Raw genomic sequence first — 19120 nt, 5'->3', positions numbered from 1 at the left:
AAATCCTTTTAACCTTTTATAATATGTAGTAATTCCCGGGTAAAAGTATTAGACAGACTACAGATCATTGTAATGTGCTTAGAAAGTTGGAGGAACTGTTATATATGGTAATGATCATGTCACTGTAAACCGAAAGCACAATAATATTGTGAGTTAAACATTTCCCAAAGTTAGAACTACAAAAGAATACATTAACACCACCATCAGCATGCTTGACACATCTTCAGATTTTCAGATTTCCCTTAGTCTGTTTAAAGCAATTTTGATATGTATCTTGAAGACAATTATCTGACACATTTGTTGTTAATGAGCATATAACGGCTTCCCTGAAAGAGAAGTAAAAAGTTCAATAGTAAAAAAAGAAAAAAAATAATCACAGACGAAATATGATCAAACAAACAGAAGTTTCCTACAGCAGTGGCACCACATTAAAAATTACATGAAGGAATGTTCTTCTAATAGGAGGGACCTCTTCATTCTGGGTCACAGAAGAGTAAATAAGCGGTGCAAAGGAAATATAAAGAGCAACGGGGGATGACAGGAGTCTGGGGCTCTAAAAGGTTCACGTCAACTGCTGAAGGATAAAAACAATAGTAAACAAAATTAGAATGGCCGGGTTCTCTACCGATACTACAAAGACCAGGGATGACCTCTATCCTGGACCATGTCAGACTTAGGTCATGGCCATTGTGAACATGACCATATCTTCTTTGTGAGTTGTTAATTAGCAACAGAACTGTGAAAATATGAATATTCCAAGACTGTAGCATCTTAACGAGAACTCGGGCATGTCCTCACACTGCTGTGCTTCTTAGTTCTGTGCATTGAGCATCCCCTTCCACTCCACAGCTGCAGTGTTAGTAAATAATCCCCAAAGTTCATACATAACATGTAAGGTTTGAAACTAGAGTGCACACTTCTGTGTTCGGGTTGGGCTACACAGCCATGAAATAATGCTGGATTGGCGGCCGATCAACCAATCTGGCAAATTGACGCCCCTTGCAACTAGTCACGGCTATGAATGGCCAGGTGGGCCACCCCCAATCATAGTCATGGCTAGTTGTAAGGGGTGTCAATTTTCCAGATTTGTAGGGGCTAGACTTTATGGGTGGGCATGCATCAGGAGCTTGTGCATTGTGTTTGTCTTGCTCTTGTTGGCACATGTTGCACCAGATATACTAAGAGGCCCCATCCTCAGATCCTGCCAGCGGTAACCTGTGCCAATGGACCTAGTAACTGTGCCCTCTCCCTACCTACTCAATAGCTATAGTAAATTTTCAGGGGAGCGGTGGAGGGGAAAGTTCTTAGGCAGCACGGGGGGCAGTATAACACACATACAGGCAGTTCCAGGGTTATGTACAGGATAGGTTCTGTAGGTTTGTTCTTGTATGTAAGTCGGAACTGGATATTTTATAATTTTATCCCGAACCAATTTTTTTTGTCACTTTGACAATTGGATTTTTGGGTTGTCAAGAGAACCAGGATTAAAAATAAAGCTTAATTACAGACACTTGATAACTGTTATAGCTGTTTATTGTAGCCTTGGGCTAAAGTACAGTAAATTACCAACATCCAGAGGTCCGTTTGTAACTAGGGGTCGTCTGTAAGTCGAGTGTTCTTAAGTAGGCGACCACCTGTATATATATTTCAGCAATTATGCATTGAAACCTTCTTCAGGAATGTGTTTTACATAAAATACAACTGTTGGAATATTTGGTGTACTACATGCTAAATTCCTATAGTATCAATCACTTTGTGTTGGCTGTAATGAGTGTGGAAGGTAGGACTCTATTACAGAGGAAAAGAAAGAGTTTTAGATTTGGTTAAAATTTATCTCAACCCATGATTAAATGCGTCAATCAAAAACATGTCAAGTTAACACGCTTAGATGAATAATGTATTTCTTCTCATGTTGTAGTCGGCTGCATTGATGCATGGTAGAGGCAGGTTTAGCAGAGGAACAAAGGCCAAACATTTGTCAGCTCCATTCACAGTCACACAAGAATAGACATTTCTCTTCTTCTCATTTAATGGGCACACATCAAGTGACATGTTACTAAATCCAAGTGGTGGGACATGACTGGCTACATCCTCTTATCTGAAAAACATGAATAACGGAAAAGAACCGATTTACATAACATATAGCACATAGAAGAGCATTGACTATCCTAAACAAGCAACATACACATACATACGTACAACTGGGAGTGACAGCTACAACATCTGTCAACAAACCTGGAAAATATGGAGCATGTTTCCTAGTGGGTCTTCCTACTGGGAGAAATTTTAATTGTTAACCAAATCTCACATCTTGTAACATCTTAAAATTTTGTTTTACTATATATCTCACTATGGTTATCCATACTCTCCCTAAATGAAGCAGGCATAAAAATTGAAGTTGCTGATTTCTGGGTCCCCAGGATCTTGTTTTTTAACTTATCTTAAGCACCAGAGCAACAATGCCTAATTGTTGGTTCTATAATGTGAAATTCTAATTAGAGGGATTGTTCAGCTGCCTAAAAGAAAAACTAGCGGGGTTTACCAATAAAGTAAACCATACGTTGAATGCTGTCGTCTTAGTTATTGCTTAGAACTTCATTAAGCATAAAGGCTTACTAGACCTTACCCATAAACCCTGCAGCAAATTGCCTGCTATCTGCCTTCTCTTTATCCAAGCTTTATAACGTTGCTCCTGAAAATGAGATTTCGTTATGAAAACTTTATCTGATCAGAGCTTGTTTTTTTCGAAATATGAATGTTCTTCCAGTTCTGTTGTTTGGATAAATCCCTACATATCCAGCCCATTGGCTATAAAGGTGAAGAATATGCTCTGCAGGCGTTTTATATGTTTTTCCGTTCTTTGACTGATCTATGAATGTCAGGGGTGGTTTCGAACATAATGTGGCCCTCAGCAAAATCTAAAGTTGGGTCTTTGCTGGATGAAATTCTGAAATAATGAATATGGCAATCAAATCAATTAGAATATGGTGTGAGATAATCTGGTGAACCAGGCAAGAAGCTTGAGATATTACATTTTAGACAGACTTCCCTCTATGTGAACATACATTGGACTTCAAACTACTGTACCCCTGTTACACTGTCTGATCTTCAAATACCCCCTGCTAGACAACATTTCTCCATGTCATCTTTCCTATAGACTGCTCTCTACGGCCACTCCTTTTACACAAATTACTCACATGTCCTCTTCCACATGTAGTTTGATTCTTGTGCCCCCCCATACCTTGCAAAGACTTTCTTTCACCTCTATTTATAAGCAATCTACTTTTCCATACATTTTCATCACAGATTGCTACCCATGATACTCGTATATTTATCCACACCTTCTGTGACAAACTTGGCCAAATTCGAACTTTAACAGGTCCACTCATCACTGCTTGAAACCACAAAAATTAACAGATCACTGGGACAAGATGGCATACAACCCCAACTCCAGTAACGCACATATGTACATGCTTCCCACCAGCAGTAACACATATATATATGGCCCACACCTCCAGTAACCCACATATATACATGGTTCCCATCCCTAGTAACACATATATACATGGCCCACACCTCCAGTAACCCACATATATACATGGTTCCCATCCCTAGTAACACATATATACATGGCCCACACCTCCAGTAACCCACATATATACATGGTTCCCATCCCTAGTAACACATATATACATGGCCTACACCTCCAGTAACCCACATTAATACATGGTTCCCACCCCCAGTAACACATATATACACGGCCCACACCTCCAGTAACCCACATATATACATGGTTCCCATCCCTAGTAACACATATATACACGGCCCACACCTCCAGTAACCCACATATATACACAGCCCCCACCTTCAGTAGCATACTCGTATATACACAGTCCCAACACCCCAGTAACACGCATATATATATATGGCCCCCACCTCCAGTAATAATACTAATACACACATATACATAATAACCCCCCAGATGGCCCCTACATTCGATAAAACACATACAGTCCCCATTCTCCCCAGTAACACATATATACATGGCCCCCTGAATCGCTCACACTTGGTGGGGGGTGGCCTTTAAGGGCAAAGTTGTGGGAGCCCACAATATAATCTGACCCTGGATGGAATTATATACTATAAAGCCATACTCAGCTATCTCCGTCCATGCCATAGAGATGAATGGAGAAGCTAGCGCATGCACATCTGGCTGCTCTCTTCATCTGGGGTATGATGGGTTACAACGGACCCCCATTCTCATGATGCCTGATTAACACGCCAAATGTTTTGTGTAATCTTAGCTGAGTTTTCGGTGATGTGTCTTAAATGTTGTAATTTTGACCATTTGTGGAATGCATTAAGGTCAGAATGCAGGGAAAGTATCAAGTGATTCATTCAGAATTGTGCACTCAGCAAGGCTTGTACTACACATTTGTAAAGTACTGCACAAAGAGCTTTTTCAGGATGAAACACTTTATAGCTTTCCATGTAAGTGCTCATAATGCGGGAGGAAGTTTCTTACTGGTAAGCCGTACCACGTGTGAATATCGACGTTCTAATTGCTTCATTTGTTGCTCCAGAGCAGCATCGAGTAAACAGCATGAAGGATAATAGTCGTCCGGGCTAAAATCAATCTACATTAAAGACAACAGTCATGCATTAAACTGTCTAGATATATGCAAAGCACACAACCACATGGAACCAAAAATGTCATGTATTAGGTGTATTCATAGAAAAAACCCATGCAAGTTGATGGTCCTTTTGCAACGTAGAACATGAAATTCCCAGTGTATCGATCTGCGTGTTTCACTCTATGCTGGAGCTGTGAATGGTCTTTGTGCTCTGAGTCGTTTGTGTTGATTTCCTTCATAGTAATTATGTATTGAGTGATATAACACAGCATAGTGTAATTTCATAGAATGAAATTGATCCTTCTGTTATACGACAACACATCAACCACAAATATTTATGGCTTGGCGTTCATAGAAAGGGATCTGCTATCTGATTTGCTTATGGTAGGTACATATAATTACATTTATGATATGAGTGTTGGAGTTCATCATACTTCTACGTAGGTATTTTGCATGTAATAATATTGTTTCTGGTCTCTGTAGAGTATGCCAACATCCCTGTTGCGACACCATTGGCATCCTGTGAACGCTGCAGCTCATTTGACTAAGTGTCTAAGTGATTAAACACCTGGGACTGGAGGTTTAAAGATCCCTGATGTTGGTCCTGAGGCTAGGCTGTTGTAACACAGCCCGTACCAGCACAAGCAGGATGTGATATTCTGCAATCTTCTTCTGATGCAGTGTTGCATCAGAAAAAGTACCCTTAATGACTGCCCCAAATCGCTTATAGAGCGTTAAGGGGTAAAAGGATTAATTCATTATTGGAAGATCAAGTGTTTCAGGGGATCCACTTTTGGCAATGAGTGGCCTTCATGGATCAAGGGAAGATGACCACAGGAAGTGACATACCATGGTTTAAGGAGACAAACCACTGCCAAAGCAGGGGCAGTAACCCCATGAAGATTCCAGTCAGATGCAATGACCTGAGACCAGAAGTACTGGACTGAGCAATGGGAGATACCTCCCTTAAAGCCATTGTGAAGATGCCTTCAGAATGATAATTATACAGATAATTCCCCAAATATTTTGGATTCCTTCCTCACTTGGCTTGACATCAGTGCTTCATATGGCTCCATATTTGTCAGCAGTACTTCACCATGTAAAGGCATGAAATGTCGCCTGTGAGTGTCGGGGGCTAAATAAACAATCAAAAAAACAATTATTCAGTGAAATCTTGCTGAATCTAGATAACTTGCGTGAGAAAATGAAAGTAAATGTAAGCCAACTTCCAATATCATCAAATTGTGCTTACTATGGATAATATGGACAATATGGACAAGTTGATTTTAGAAGGAAGGAGGCCATTGAGACAAATCTAAGAAAATTATCCCAGTCATGGGGGCATATTTATCAGGAAGGGGGGTGTGGCTAGCCGAGCGGAGGGCGCGGCTAGCCGGGAGTGGGCAGGCGCGGGACGTTAATGTCCCCGTGCCTGCGCACTCGCTGCTGCCGTTTCATATGTGAAAAATTGCCGGTTGCGTCTTTTTCTGCGTAGGATAAACGCTGCTTCGATGTATCGGGCTGCGAACATGCAGTGGCGGAGCTATCATACGCTGGCGCACGACCACCAGTGTATGATAAATATGCCCCATTGTGTCTGGATCTATGAGTAAGTGTCCCTGGTTTATCATGACGGATTTGGACGGTCGATTTCCTTAAGCAATGCTATGTATGCTTGTGTGTATTATATGGGAAAATTGTGTTTGTTGCCTTGAATTACAGGGGCTTATTTACTAAGCTTCGTGGATCGCACATTCGTCAGACTTTCCAACATTTTCAGGGATTGCACAGCTTTGACAGGTATTTAACAGGTGTCAGTGCTGGGAATGTATCCCACATGATCGGATTGTGGAGCAACTGCGCAGGCTTCCATGTGACAGAAATTGGGGGCGTGTCATCCGACTGATTTGGACTGAGCGTGGGATTTAATTTTCAAATTGTGTCACAAGATCAAGCACTTACATGCAGGAAGCAGAAGGTGAACTCCGGTGGACCTGAGCGGGGAAGCAACACATGCAGGATATCGGGCGCACAATCTTAGTGAATCGCGGCACAATGCATTATCATCAGACATTGCATTTTCTGTGAACTCCTCGGAGTTGCCCCACAGTGTTTGTGTGTGTGTGGTATTTAAAGGAAACCTACCACTTGAAGTGGTAGGTGTAAGAAGGAAATACCAAGCACCAGCTCTGGGGAGTCGCGCACTTGGTCGTGCGCATGGTGCGCCGAAGCAGCTTCAGCTATAAAGTTTAAAACACCAGCAAAAATAAGCTCCAGCACCAGCTCACCCTGAGTGCTCGGTATTTCCTTCTTACACCTACCACTTCAAGTGGTAGGTTTCCTTTAAGTGTGTAAAACAGTGGTAGAGCATGTATGTTTAGGGGTGGACAAATTTATACAAATACGAATTGTTTTTCAAGAAAAAGATAGATTCAGGACCGGCACTCCATTCGGCTAAAAATATAGAACTTTATTTCGAATCCATTAAAAATACAGTACACATGGCATTGAGCCAAGAGACCTACGCGTTTCGAACGTAGAAATAAGGTTCTTAGTCATGGTCACTGACTCAATTGTTTTTGTTTGTGGGTGAGAGGAGTACCTGCTCTGAATCTCTGCACCAATTAACAAAACGGCCAATCCAAATATTCTTGGTAATCATTTTTGGCAAATTTCCCATTACTTTGCCTATGAATAGAGTTTTCAGTGCATGTGCTTTAATATTCTTTTTTTTTTCAATACAAAATCAAGATATTTCTGCAGTTAAATGAATGTTATGCTATTAATATGCTGTAGTTCCTCATGTGCAGTGGCTGCTCTGAGCAGCGTTTCTCTCCTAAGTGCCAATCTTCTTCTAAACTAGCGGTAGATAGTTGACCAAGCAGAACTCAACTTTCCCGAGCTTTCTGTAAATTGACCTCTCATGTCTACTGCCTCTGTCACTCTTCCTAAGAGATTCAAGCGCAGTCAAGTGGAACACTTGAAATATCTCAAATTTAAGCAACCGTACTGATCTAAGCAGGCATGCATTCACTGCATCCACTGACATTCAGTACCAATAAATTGGCATCCCTGCCAGTTCTGGGGATCATGCATTGAATAACTTATATAAAATGTGCCCTTATCATTAGAAGCCTGTTTACATGATATTATTACATGGGATTAGGAGAAAGATCTATTCATCTCCATTTCTTCTACTGTTTATGGGAAATACAAGTGCTCAGCCTGGATAAAATGCAAACACAGCTCTCGAAATAATGGATCATGAAATATGAATACAACGCAAGATCCCAGTGTTCGAGCAGAGTCACTATTCATTTTTCATGTGACACAAGGGTTTCATTTGGATGGCGTTACATCAAATTTATATTGGATGGCTGAAGTGATGTCAATGTGACTTTTGTTTGTAGGGAGATAATCTTTAATGAGTATTTATGTTATGATTTGTTTCTGTTTGCATTGAGCTTATTCGGTTAAAGAGGACTTGTCATCCATATAAAAGGCACAAGGAGCTGCTTACTAAAGTAAGCTGCTCCTAGTGCCACAACAGATGTAGTAGTGTTACATTGCTAGCGTTAACCTCTGCGCTGTACAATAAAAACATCGGACCGCGCTGTAAGCAGTCAGGTGTATTCATGAGGGGGCGGGATTAGGGGCTGCATGAAGCTTGACAGTCACCGCCGGCCTATGGAGTAGAAGGGGCGGTCTGGGGAGAAGCAGCTCTCTTGGACCAACCCATCATGAATATGCCTGACCGCTTCCAGCGCGGTGCGGCGTTTCTATTAAACAACGCGGCAGATCTTAGTGCCTTTTATATGGGTGATAGGTCCTCTTTAAGCATGATTGTCTAGCAGCACAATGGGGGTCATTTACTAAGGGCCCAAATCGCTTTTTTTCGTCGGGTTTCCCAAATTTTTCTGATTTGCTCTGAATTGCCCTAGGTTTTTGGCGCACACAATTGGATTGTGGCGCCTCAGCACTGGCATGCATGCGACGGAAACCGGGTGGGGGGGCGTGACCGTCGGAAAACCTGACGGATTCGGAAAAACTGCGGTATTTAAAAAAAAATGTGTGGCTTGACACGCGCTTACCTGCACCCAGCAACGGATGGTGGACTCCAGCTAACTCCGGCGGACTTCAGCACAGCAGCGACACCTGGTGGACATCGGGCGCACGACCTTAGTGAATCGTCGGAAGACCTGAATCCTCGACAGAGAACGGGCTGCTGGATCGCGACTGGACCAGGTAAGTAAATGTGCCCCAATGTGCTTTATGTGCTTGGCACCGGACCATTAAAATTAAATGAATATGTGAATATTTCAGGAGTATAGTCAGGTATTGGTTACAGAAAGGGCGCAGAATGAATCAATTGTATTTAATATTAGAAGACTCTACACCGACATTCCCCCAACTGGTAACACCCACTTGGTTAACAACTCCTAAACATGTAATAGGAATTCCAAGTGAAGGAGAAAGATAAGCGGCACTCACCAATTCTGTGAAGTATCTTTATTTCGGGTGCATAGTACAGGGAAGTGCGGGACCTGGCGAAGGGCCGTTTTGTGCCTGCTGGCGGATCATCAAGCCAATGACGTCACTCGCCCGCATCACGCACAATATATGTGTCGACGCCGGCAAGTGTCGCCACGGAGACAGTACACACACACCAACGCTACAAGTAAAGTGCATGGTGAATATTAAAAACATCTTACAAAATGTATAAAAACAACATAAGACAATAAGCATATATAGCGGAAAAAGCAGATGAAAAGTACGAAGTAAACATTCTCTTATAATCGGCAGTATATAAGACCTTCATATCTCTAATGGTAAACACTAATGTATGTATCTTTTATATATGTATAGAAAGGAGTGAGGATGAAAAGGCGGGACAATTAAGGGACAATTACAAGAATACACTATAATCATTTTTGTCATTAAGTCCCAAGATGCCTGTTGCATCAAAACCGATTATCTGTCTACTTTCCTCTCTCAAAAGACTACGATTCCTAACTTTTACCTGTGTGATTCCTGCAAATCTCAAAACTTCAGGGTTACCATCATGACATTTTCGCACATGTTCAATAAGTCGGGGACAGACATTTCCTGTACCTATAGACTTGTAATGTTCCCTAAATCTTATATACAATCTTCGTATAGTCTTACGAATATAAAACCTTTTACACGGACAAAAATCGATGTATACAACATACGTGGATTTACATGTAATGAAAGAGTTCACCATTCAAGACACGCCTCCAAATTCTATCGATTTTAATTGGCTATTATAGACACAAAATCTACAGGAGCCGCATCTATAATTTCCATTAGGGATGCTTTTTTCCAGCCATGTAGATTATGTGGTAGAGAACCTGCTCTTTACTAGTGCCTGTTTTATTGTGGGGCACCGTCTAAAGGCCACTACAGGGTGTATGGACGTAATGTCCTGAAGTTGGGGGTCCTGCCTCAGGATACCCCAGTTCTTACGGATGGCCTGACAAATAATGGCTTCACACGGACTATACTCAAAAGAAAAGGCAAACTTCTTATTACCACTAACAGTCCTGCCGTCATCTCTGCGGCCTCTCCGTTTCCTGCCACCAACCATCAGGTCCTCCTGAGATAAGGCAGTAACTTTTTGGTATGCCTCTTGGAGTATCTTTTTAGGGTATCCCCTCGCTAACAAGTGTTTGGTAAGGTCCTCAGCCTGACAAAAGAATTGAGTATCTGTACTATTGATTCTTCTGAGGCGAAGAAATTGACTGTATGGTAGGCTGGTTTTGGTGTGAGTAGGGTGGAAACTGTCGAAATGCAAAAAAGAATTGGTAGCTGTAGCTTTTCTAAAGGCAGACGTACATAATTCGTTTCCTATCTCTCTGACTTTGACATCTAGAAAATCGAGTTCCTTCTCTCCATATACAGCTGTGAACCGCATGTTCATCTGGTTAGTGGTATTGAGATACTCAACAAAATTGAAAAATTGAGTGCGGGTTCCCTCCCACACTATAAAAATGTCATCCATAAAGCGTAGAAATACTTTCATGTTTGAGACAAAGGGGTTGTCCAGAGAAAAGATACTGCGATTTTTCAAGGCATGCCAAAAATAAATTGGCGAAAGTGCAAGCGACGGGTGTACCCATCGCCGTGCCAGTTCTCTGGACAAACCATCTGTCATCAAACATGAAGGCATTGTGGGACAATATGAATTGTAAGCCTGAACACACAAACACGACATATTGGGGGCTCTTTTGAGCGTTAACTGGTATATCATGAATACATTGTACTCCAAATTATTGTGGAATACGGGTGTACAAACTTTTAACGTCTATAGATGCCAGTGTGTAAGTGCTGTTCGAATGTATATCCCTAATGGCCTTAAGGAAGGAATTTGTATCCTTTAAGTAGGAAAGAATATCTGTCAACAGAGGACGGAGAAGCCAATCAAGGTACTGGGATAACGGTTCTGTTAGCGAGCCAATTCCTGCTACAATTGGCCGGCCAGTGGGGGGGGGGGGGGCGACATCGATTTGTGCACTTTGGGTAAAAAGTACCAAGCTGGGTGTTTTGGACATTCCGGCAATAATTTGGTGGCAGTTCGCTCAGAAAGAATCCCGTTCTCTTCACTCCTCCTCAATAAGGTTCATAGTCGAGCTTGGTATTTATCCGTAGGATTATTCTCAAGGGAGGTATACGTCTTCGGATCCTCTAACTGTCTAAGGGCTTCAGATTTATGTAATATGGAATAGAAATAATAAAGGCATAATAAAGGAACTGAACAACATATAGTATAGGAGAAACTATCTCATAATTCTTATTTCATGGGAAGTGCAAGTATTTATTGAAAAGCAAAGTCAGGAGCAAGCATGTCATTTTGCAGCATGTTATTTTGTGGCATTCATGTGCTATAAATGGCAGTTTTGTTGACCAATGACCACTGGTGAAACTCTGCCACAGCAACCATTGGATGAAGATAGAGCTGACTGTAACGGTCGAGTAGGAGGCCATGCCTGCTGCTGGCTTCAGAGTTGTACATAGCAATAGCAATGACAGAAAAGTAAATTGGAGGTGCATAGGAGAGCAGGGAAAGTACCCATTTTTATTTTACATTTTGACTGTAAAGGGGTAAAAAGGGAGCATGAGGGGGGAGGGCTAAAGAACAGATGCAAAAAGGGATAAATAAGGCATGAGGGGCACTACAGATATCAAGGCATATGGTGGTGGCGGGAGGCCCCAGAAAGTGAGTAAGATGGGGGGACTACAGATAAGGAAGTATAAGGCATGAGGGGCCCTAGAGAAATAAAGGCTTATGGTGGTGGGAGGGAGGCATAATGTTACGGAGGGTTATAAGGTGGGGGCTGCAGAAAGGGAAACATAAAGTCGGGACTACAGAAGAAAAAGGCATAAGGAGGGGGTAGGAAATGGGCAAATAGTTGGCGTTTTTTAAGTAGGGTAGAAACCAGAGAGGTTTTACTGCATTATAACTAGTGAGCAAAGGGCATACAAGTAAATTCGGATAATTTTAATAAAAGTGGTAATTGTATTTTGGACTGGCCAATTTACAGGCAGTCCCCAGGTTAAATACAAGATAGGTTCCATAGGTTTCTATGTAAGTCAGAACTGTATATTTTATAACTGCAGCTTCAGGCAAATTTTTTTTTTTGCCCCAGTGACAATTGGAGTTTCAAAATTTTTTGCTGTAATAAGACCATGGATTATCAATAAAGCTTCATTACAGACTAACAGCTGATCACTGCTTCCAAGAAATAAAGCTTCCAGAGAGCTTCACCAGAGGTCACAGTGGGGTCGGTCTGTAACTAGGGGTTGTCTGTAAGTCAAGTGTTCTTAAGTATTAACTGCAAAATACAGTTAGGCAACACCCAGCACTGCTATACTTTGGCCAGACAGCAGACAGACAGCTCCATCCATATTGGGGCTCATTTACTTACCAGGTCCTGTCACGATCCAGCGGCGCGTTCTCCATCGAGGATTCAGGTCTTCCGGCGATTCACTAAGGTAGTATGCCCGATGTCCACCAAGTGTCGCTGCTGCGCTGAAGTCCGCCGGAGTTCGCCGGAGTTCACCATCCTACCCTGGGTAAGCGCGTATCAAGCAACACATTTTTTTTTTCAAATACCGCAGGCTTTCCAAATCTGTCGGGTTTTCTGACAGCCACACCCCTGATTTCCGTTGCATGCATGCCGGCGCCGATGTGCCACAATCCGATCGTGTGCGCCAAAAACCCGGGGCAATTCAGCGCACACCAGCAATTTTCGGGAAACTCGACGAAAGAGAGCGATTCAGACAGCTTGCACTCTATGGATGGCGTTGTATATCTCTGTCTTAGGCCATTGTGTATAAAACTTGATTTTTGATGTGTTGGGTGTCACCAAGATAAGTCATTACTGGTATAGAATCCAGAAGAACTGCTTGAACCGCAGAGAGAGGCACAGTACATACGGAAAGCTTTAGATGGATACTTAAAAGAACAATAAGATCTTATTATGAGCAAAAATCTGTCAAAAATATGAGCCTGCAGAAATGTGCTCTCCATTATTTGTAATACGGGGCAAGTGCAGATTTTAATTTTCTTATAATTGCCTTTTTTATGAATGTGAAAAGTACATCCCATGAATATTTTTAGCCTCCGTTCCATCTTTGATGTTCTCAGTCATCACTGTCATCCAGGCAATAACTACAATGGGTAATAAAGTGTTATATTTATAGATCTGAAATCTCTCCACACATAATGTAACACATCTGTGCATAATTATATACACACAGAATTAATTGAAATAATGAACTTCAGAAGGGCACATTTATTTGATGTAATCAAGTTCTAATTGATTCTCTATTTGGAAGCTGGAAATCATGCACGCTACAGGTTTAAGGTACGTTTATCTGTGCAGGTTTTTTATGGAGTTTTTAAAGTAAAAAAAACCCAGTGTGAATCATAATGGGAAAGCAGTTCTGCTGCTGCTGCTCTTTCATTCACTTTCCGGTTTTGACTTTATAAACGGCTTGCAAAATTCCGAATTTGTGAATTCACTCTTCAAAGGTAAAGTAGAAACTCATAGCAGGTAGGTGGATCTAGATCTCCACACACTCTGACTGGGGCACATTTACTAAGGGACTTGCGCCAGTTTTCTGTCAGACTTTGCTCTTTTTTTCTGTGCTGCTCGCACAGGTATTTAAGAAATGTCTGCGCCAAATTTGTGGCGCAAGCAACCCTTTTGTGTCACGGCTGCACTATTCTTCATGTACATAATTTCTGCACTGAAGGGGGCGTTCCGGTGCTCAGAAGCTGGGCCGGCTCCAGGTTTCAGTGGGCCCCTGTGGGATAGAGCCTCAGCGGGCCCCTTACCAATGAACTCACGCATGACCCTGTCATCTGAGCCCAGGCAGAGTAAGAGACAATGATATCTTTCAATTACATCGGCAACAAGGATGCTAACGCTGATGTAATTACATTTTCTGATCATGTTTACACTCATACACGTGTCTACAGATTCCTACATTTATACATACATACAGTATATACACATCAAATGGGGGTGGGCAGTGCGGTGGGCGGTTCCTTGTGCAGGCAGCCGGGAGGGAAGTTCAGTGTTCGGGCAAGCCATGCACGGGGTGGGTGGGTGGTCACAAGTGTCGGCCGGCGTATGGGAGGCTGTTTCGGAGGCAGTAGGCAGGTTAGGCACATGCGGTTGTGCGTCTCTGGGCCTTTTAACCTCATGGGCCCCATAGCAACCGCTACGGCTGCTACGGTGGTATTTACCCCACTGAACATAAATACACATTCAGTATATACAGCATATATATATATATATATATATATATATATATATACACATATATATCGTATATACTATATACATACACATTCAACATACGCAATTATACTCACCCCCACTGGATGTCACTAGGTCCGGACGTGAGGGCAGGGTCAGGAAGGAGACCGTGTAGGAGAGATCGTGCCAGGCCAGACATGAGGCGCGCAGGCCGGGTGCAGCATGTTATAGAGCAGGAGGAGATGAGCAAATTGTTCATAGTGTCTTGTAAACAGTGTTCTGTCTGTAGGTTGCATGTTATAAAGAAGAAGGAGGTGAGCAGATCTTATTCCACAAATTTACACACAAATGACACTTGTGCATAAAGAAACCATATTCTTTCAAGTTTACAGGATTATTTACTTGGCAATGTTTGCTGTAATTGTAAAATTTACTTAAAATTTAGCGCACGGCTTTTCCAAGATTCTGTTGCAACACTTGATGATTTCTATAATGCTTGAGAGAATAAAGTCATTTCCTAATCTTCTTTCTGTAGGTCATCTGATAATAGACATGCATCAGTTAAGAGCTCCAGTCTGTCCGTTTTTAGGATGCCGCAAGCATTAGAATTTAATCCTCTTGTTTAAAAGTGAAAACAATCAGACAAAAACTGACAACTTTTAGTCTTTTTCAGAAAAATGTACCCATCTTCTAGTAAATAATAATTATTTTAACTTTATTTTTATAGCACCATCATGGCATGGAGGTAACTACAGTGGTAGCAGCCATAGTAGTCGCTAAGTAAGGACTTTTTTTCACTATTTTTTCACTTATTTATTTGTTTTACCTTACATATAAATAAATTATTATCATTACTATCATCCTCTTACTTGAGAGTTAGTAAATATCCCAGGTAACTAGCGCCACAATTTCTGCCATTACTTTTTTCTACTTATCTGTGCATTTGATCCCGAGTTCCCTTTTTTTGGGATCTTTGGGAAACCCATTTTGGCTAGTGGCTGCTTTCTTCTATTCCGGGATGCAATTTTTTCAGACAAGAGGAACACTATCTACCTCCAGGACCCCGATGTTGGGGCATTTTGCCGGAAACAAGACATCCGGCAGGTGAGCACCCCATATCACCCCCGGCACCGTCCTCTGTTTTTCTATTTTTTCTTCACTGTTTGCATGACACTGTTTGAAATTTCGCAGTACGATACAGACAGGGCCTGGCGTAGAAAAAACCCTAGCTGGTGACTTTTCACATATGAAAAGTCACCAGCCACAGCGAGTGCGCTGGAACAGGGACAGTAACTTTTTTGGCTTTTTTGAAGATGAACTAAGGGTCTATGCACACTAATGTATGGGGGTTGTATATATGGACCCAAATTTACGTCCGCATATACTTCTCCCATAGTTGTCTTTGGTGCCCAGGTTCAGTACAGTGAGCACAACATGTGCTCACCGTACCATGCCCTGGTAAAAAAAAAGATAGAGCACGCTTCTCTTCCTCTCCAGCGTGCCCAACGTGTGCCCATACAGCTATAGCCGGGCGGCCACACATTAGTGTGCATGAGCCCTAAGGGTTTTTTGGAATCAATTCTATAGTTTTTAGGATATTCCAATGCTTTTTTACTATAATAAAAACATACTGTCAGGAACTGCAGGGAAATGAAGGTGATAAGTCACATCATGCCCAGAAACAGTGTTAGTCCTCATTTGCACACAATGGAATAATGATTCCTGCAACGTTTTATGAAAGGTGAGGTACACATTTATTTTTCATTTGTTAATTTTGCAGATCAAAAGTCGGGACAGAACAATGTAAAGAACTATAAAGATGGAAAAGAATGGACCTCAGAGATCACTAAAATTGTGAATATGCCCTAGTGCTTCACAAGTAGGGATGAGCGGACCCCAACCCAGAAGTCAAGGTACAGGTATGGTGTTTGGCCTCACTCTCACTAGTAACGCTCGCGATGAGTGCTGGAATCATTCATTGGTGTTAACCCTTAGAATGCCAGCAACACATGCTGACATTTTTTGCAAGGAGCAACAATCCTTGGGAAAATGGTGGTGCACGTGCTCTGCTTTTTAAGGCATTTTAAGGGTGGCATTTTAAGGGTTACTGCCTGAGACCGGTGCAAGCACTGATCATAGGTGTTACCAGCCGGTATTTGGACTTTTGTCCAGGCTCGGCTACACATACCAAACTTTCATTCGAGGTTCGGAGAGCCTGAACCTGATCAGGTCTGCTTATCACTAATCACAAGTGTTTACCAGATGTGACCTAGAGGTCAGAGCTCTACCAAGACACTGTATGATTCCCTTGTATAGCTTCCATCTGTAGCGTGTGCAGGTTCTGTGGGTTTCCATACAATTTCCATACAATATAGAGATATTCTAACTGTATTACTAACAATTTGAAAAATTCAGATATGATTGTCTAAGGCTTCATTTGGGCAGATTTGGAATGCACACCAGTTTTCTGGTATACAAGATATGAAAAATGTCACAGAGGGGCACAGAAAAGGGCGCCAAAATTTTGCTGCCAAAAATAGAATAAGTCGAGAGTGTTAGAAAACATTAATATTGTGGCGCCAATGCTTCATAAGGTGCAAGAGTTACAAAAAGGAAGAAAAAAAACATTGCCAGTTTTCAGTTTGAAAGGCCACAATAAACAGCCAATGCAACGGGGCAGAAGTTTTCTGTGACATTGAACTCAATGCATAAATTAATTGTCAGAACTTTATGAATGGGTTCTTGCTGAAGAGTTCTGAACTTGTGAACCACACCCATAACCACTCGCGGGGATGTTATTGTTTTTGTTGGTTGTGGCTTAAGTGCCGGACAGCCCAATCAATTGGTGGCTGCGGTGATGTCCAAGAACTCCACATAAACCTGCTACTCACTTCACAAAGGTGCTGTTTATACTGGTCTCCTTAAACTTGTTGTACTACTTCTGCTATTACGATTTTGCTTTATATTCTGACTCTTGTTAAGTTTTTTGACTATTCTTGGCCTCACAATTCTGTACCTTGCCCCCATCTTGGTATTGGTCCTGACTTTGCTTATGTTTCTCCATCTATCTGTTTGAGTATGCAAAAGAGAGACAGACAGAGGATGGAAGGTCGACCAGTTGTTGGCTGTGGGTTAGCTTAGGGCCTGGAAAGTAGGCAGGACAGAGGTCATGAGTAAGCTCAGGACCAGCACTTTTTTTCTCTGTCTTGGCATTAGTAAGCTTCTAACACACAGATAATGAAGTTAAACCCCTAATTTACGTTGGGTTTGATTTACAGCTCTTTAAAAAAATAATAGCATAGTTAGTGGCTTTGAGGTGGGTGTATGGCCTTGCTCAGATCATCAGTTTTTGTCATACAGTTTATTGCACATGGATAAGTCTTTATGGACCGATTTGGCAAGCTCTGTGTAACACTGCGTGATATGTGTGCGCTATATAAATAAAGGAATAATTAATTTATCAAGGTGTATAAGAACTGTTTCCCTCGGGCATAGGGGAGATCAGGACAGGCATTAGAATATGTAGTCTGTGTAGATATCACAGATAGAAACAGACAGTAATCCACTGCATTCATTTTGATTACAGCAATTAATGAAAACTGCTAAGCTTATACAATACCATGAAAACAGCCTCATGAACAGGAACATAAGCATTTTTATATTTTTATATCGATATAAACCTTTTACCTATAGGCATAACTATGCCAGATCCCAGTGCAGCCCCTTTTAAGGCACCATGATGCACTATGGTGATGTACTATGATGATGTACTATAGGGCATGAATAGTGTTACATAAAGGCACCAGGATGTACTATGATTATGTACTATGGTGATGTACTATGATGATGTATCATGGTGATGTACTATGATGATGTACTATAGGACATGAATAGTGTCACATAAAGGCACCAGGATGTACAGGTTGGCAGCAAGAGCCTAGTGATTTTTGACAGCCAGGCTCCTGACACATTGACCATAGTAAGTAAAAATACTGATTGTGTCTGTTTAATCCCTTAAATGGCGATTAGCTGACTTGGCAACTGCAAAGCTTAAAGGGTTCAGACACTCTTTTACATAAATTTCCCATGTGCCTTTGTTGCCTTCATAATAATTACTGAATGTTCATCAAGTAATCCAGCATTCATGCTACTTACTTCAGTGCTGTCTGCAATCTCTCTGTGGATCTTTGTTAACAGATCTAAGCACTGATGAATAGGAGGAGCTGCAGCAGGAGATTATGACTCATCCTACTCTACCCCTCCCCTCTCTCTGTGTCTGTCAGTGAGACTGACTGTCAGAGAAAGAGGCACAGTGGGGTGGACTGAAGGAGAGAGAAACATGAAGTAGTGGACATAAGCAGTAGGCAGCATGGTGAGAACAGGGAAAGGCTGAGATACAAGCGGATAGAACTTGCAATGTTTGTGACTTTTATTCCATCATTAAGTTTCAAAAGATTAAAAAGATCTCTATGGTACTTACAGTATCACATTGCAAGTAGAGATGAGTGCATCTTTTTGTAGATTCTGTATAATTCCCGGAATTTTTAGCCACATAATTGAAGATTATAAACTTAGAGTTTATGGAGGGCAAATGGGCTCAGGAAAAGTAACACATTTATAAAAAATGAATGAAGCAAGATGTGAAGAATCTATCTTTTAGAGGACTAGATGGGGTTGTATACCAACCCAGGAAGCCTG

At 41.6% G+C, this 19120-nt stretch overlaps 1 long non-coding RNA gene across 1 annotated transcript; it reads right to left on the bottom strand.

The window, feature by feature from the left end:
* Positions 1 to 1652: 1652 nt before the first annotated feature.
* On the bottom strand, positions 1653 to 18654 carry LOC140077942 (uncharacterized). Its single transcript, XR_011849861.1, has 3 exons — positions 18578 to 18654; positions 14539 to 14705; positions 1653 to 2098 (listed from the first exon to the last, which is right to left on the bottom strand). It is a non-coding gene; the product is annotated as an uncharacterized lncRNA (long non-coding RNA).
* Between the last annotated feature and the right edge of the window lie 466 nt (positions 18655 to 19120).

This window comes from Engystomops pustulosus, chromosome 9 (assembly GCF_040894005.1).
Source record: "Engystomops pustulosus chromosome 9, aEngPut4.maternal, whole genome shotgun sequence".
In the NCBI taxonomy this organism is placed as follows: domain Eukaryota; kingdom Metazoa; phylum Chordata; class Amphibia; order Anura; family Leptodactylidae; genus Engystomops; species Engystomops pustulosus.
This window is presented reverse-complemented; position numbering and strand designations above follow the sequence as displayed.